The following is a 3833-nucleotide window of genomic DNA, read 5'->3' as shown; positions in this document are numbered from 1 at the left end:
AACGTGCACAAGCAGTTCGATCTCTTGGTTCACTCTTGAACTTTGTTCGGCTTGATCCTCGAAAGGGGTGCGTAGGCAGCCTTTCATAAGGTTCAGTCCGAAATCAATCAAAAATCTTTTATGTATTTTCTTCGTGTTTTGTTATCGAGCTGCGAGTCAACTAGGTTTGAGCTTTTAGGCCGCTAGAACTAGGTAACTCGCTGACAGCCTTTGCGGCCAATATTAAATATTAAATATATATTGAATAATTGAGAAGCAAGTAACTATTACATATATAATTAAATTGGTATGAACATATAAATAAAAATAATCACTCTTTTTATTTTCAATCTTTTTACAATAAATAAATCAAAACATATCATATTTACCTATTTTCTATAGTATATAGTTAAATTTAAATGATATTAACACATATATATATATAGAGTAATTTTTAATATGGTTATCTATATCTATTACATAAGACTTCATACTCATATGATTTTACAATTATTTATATATTTATGACAAAAAAAATTAAATAACTGAAAACAAAATATTTCAATGTCGACTTTTAATAATTTTAGTAATTTATAATCGTATTTAAAAATTAAATAAAAATTGCAAAATTAAAATATTAAGTTCTCAATACTTTTCAAATTCAAATTTAAGAACTAAAATATTTATGTTTATATGGTATAGGATTTAATATATATGAATATATATATATGAAATGAGAATTTCTATTCATATAGTTTTAGTAATTTTTAAATGTGAGACTTTTAACAAATTTAAAGTTGTTTTAAAAATTCAAAATATAACATATACAAAAAAATCTAAATTTTTATTATATGATAAGTATAAATTTTTAATTTATTTTTATAATAGAAAATTAAACAAAAATCATAAGGATATAAAAATTGTTACCAAATTTTTATTATTCAAATTAATTAACTGAAATATATATATTTTAATCATATTAGGTAATTCCTAGTTTTCATTTGAGGAAAAAAAGGAAAATATCCTTTTGTACATTAATAATTAATTCATGATTAGTTTAATAAAAATATTGTATATGTTTAGATGAAACAACTTAATTTTCTAGGAATTCTAAGAATCATTTTAGTGATAACATGTGTCATAGTTAAAAGTTGTAATGTTTTTCTTTTAATATATAAGGGATTATGTAATTCCGTAGTTTTTATTAAAAAAAAAAATGAAAATATTCTTTTGTATATTAATATTTAATTCATAATTAGGTTAATAAAATATATAGTATATGTTTAGATAAACCAAATTAATTTTCTAGTAATTATAAGAATCATTTTAATAATAACATGTATCATAAAAAATGTTTTTTGTAATGTTCTCTTTTAATATATAAGAGATTGTAAAGCCCGCGACCAACATTGTTAACGGGCCATGTTCGTTTATTCCGCCATGAATCTCCTTTTTTTTAATCAAATTCCGCCATGAATCTATCCTCTAAAATTGCCGATGAGTTATTTTGTAACGTTTTTATTAATTTTGTAATCACCAAGTGATCTATATCCATATTTTTGCACAGATAAATTAACCATTATTTCACTAATCCAATTCAAACACAATTTAATTTTTGAACAGCTCACCAAAAATATAGTCAAATCAAATTTTTTGATCCTATCCACATGCAGAAGCATGTATCGAAACCATAATGTTACACATATTCTAACTAATCAAAATATAAATCCATCTCTCATATTTTCGGCCCCGAACTCGTCCATACAAAAACAAATCACATTGACTATACTTTAGTATCCTTCTTCAGATTGGAGCACAAAGATTTTGAGTGCCAAACTTCAGTTAAACAATTGAAAACTTTTTCCAAAGATTTTTCTTTCTTTGTGGGTGAAAATTACGTCCAGCTAAGGTAGACACCACCATGTATTATCGTGGGAACCGAAATTCGCACTGTCGATTTCCGTTAAAATTAGGAAAATCAAGAAACCCTAACTTTCCCAGAGATCCCGGATTCTCTGCGAGAGCCAACGACAAGTAACCAAATAAATGCGGAAAATATGTAAAGACAATAAAGCGAGTTTAGAAAGAGCTGATCTTATTTCGAATCCGCGTAACAGCGTTGTGATCATTACAAAAGATTACAAAAGCTTCGGCCGCAAGAGCTGTCAGCGAACTCCCTAGTTCTAACGACCAAAAACCTTAAACCTAGTTGAGTCGCAGCTCGATAACAACAAACGAAAAAGATATGAAAAAGGTTTTGATTTGATTTCGGACTGAACCTTATGAAAGGCTGTCTACGTACCCCTTTCGAGGATCAAGCCGAACGTAGTTCGATTGAAAGAGTAGAACAAGAGATCGAACTGTCTAGGCCAGTTCGTCTAGTAATCGGGTGCCAATCATAGAAACAGAGCATGTCGAGAATAAGACCTCAGAGTTTCTAAGTGCCGAGAGTTATGAGTCTAAAAAGTTGTCCCTCATGCCTCTCGCCTAGGACTCCTTATATACTCGCTCCTAGGTCGGTTTGCGCATTTTTCCTTCTGCCCTTAAGCCGTCATAGCTAAAAAATGGAGATATTCCAATTTTCCCGATGTTCGTGAGTATCTTCGGAAACTTCACATTTATCCGCGGAAACTTGACATTTTCTTCCCTTACGAACCAAGCATAAACCGTCATAAGGCTTATGGGTTTTCGGTAAAGAAATCGTAAGTAGACTTCGAGTTGCGTTTTAGGTCTCTTTGGACCGTCTTTGACTCGAAACGTTTAATACGGTTTCTTTGATAAAAACAAACTTCTCGCGGTTTTTTATCATAAAGTTTGACTGATGACTTCGAGTGATGAGAAACAAAGATGGTTTAGCCATGGCCTACGGGAGATAGCATTAAAGAGTAGACGAGAATGCATGGATTCGTGTCGTATCGACGTTTTGGGAAAGTTCGGTCGCTACGTAGCGACCGAGCTTGGCTTGTGCGTGGTCCGATGGCCATACTTGAGCTTGTCCGTGGCCAATTTGGATTGTGTCTGTTGCCTCCAGACAATCGGTATTTATCGGTTCGATTGAGATTAAAACAAGATTTTACCGCAAGGCTCTTTCTGAAGATTCTTTTTACGAAGAATAACTTTCGAAAAAAATGTTCACACTGATTTTTGCGGAGATTTGGACATTAACTTCATTGTACCCGTTTTCGACCCCAACATACGTAGCGACCGACTATGTGGCTTGGTCGGTCGCTACGTAGCGACCGGCTCGTTCGCGGATTGGTCGCTACGTGGCGACCTTGTTCGGATCCTTTTCTGATGTTCCATGAACGTGTTCTTAGGCTACGAGTGTTTAGTTTTGATGAATGAACCGAGATTTGTGCAATATTTCACCGCAAGATTCTTCTTAAGAGTAATCTTTACGAAGAACACTTTTCGTAAAAACGTTCATGCTGGATTTTACGGATATTTGGATGTTAACTTCGTCGTGTCTGTTTTTGGCCCCAACAGAGTTTTAGACATTGATTCCGTCGTGACCGATTTTGACCCCAACAGTTAGCCCTCCAGCTCGTTAGAATTGTGAGCTTTTAGCGTGAGGTTCTAGCGAGTGGCTTGGCAAGTTAGGCAAGTTAGGAAAGTTAGGCGGAATTAATGGTTGCAAAGGTCCGTCGTATGTGGTCTTCTCGTTCTTCTGAGAGTGAAATGCGATAAGATTGGGGCTGCGCCTTGTGAAGGCTGCCTACGTACCCTTGTCGAAGGGATCAAGCCTTTCGTAGTTCGCCCTGGAGTTGAGATTCTTAAGACCTTTTTTCCAGTGAGACCTTTACGGTCCAGTTTATATGTCGTGTAGAGGTTATCAGGCATGTTGCTGCCGATGG

Source organism: Brassica oleracea, chromosome C6, assembly GCF_000695525.1.
Source record: "Brassica oleracea var. oleracea cultivar TO1000 chromosome C6, BOL, whole genome shotgun sequence".
NCBI lineage: Eukaryota > Viridiplantae > Streptophyta > Magnoliopsida > Brassicales > Brassicaceae > Brassica > Brassica oleracea.
This window is presented reverse-complemented; position numbering follows the sequence as displayed.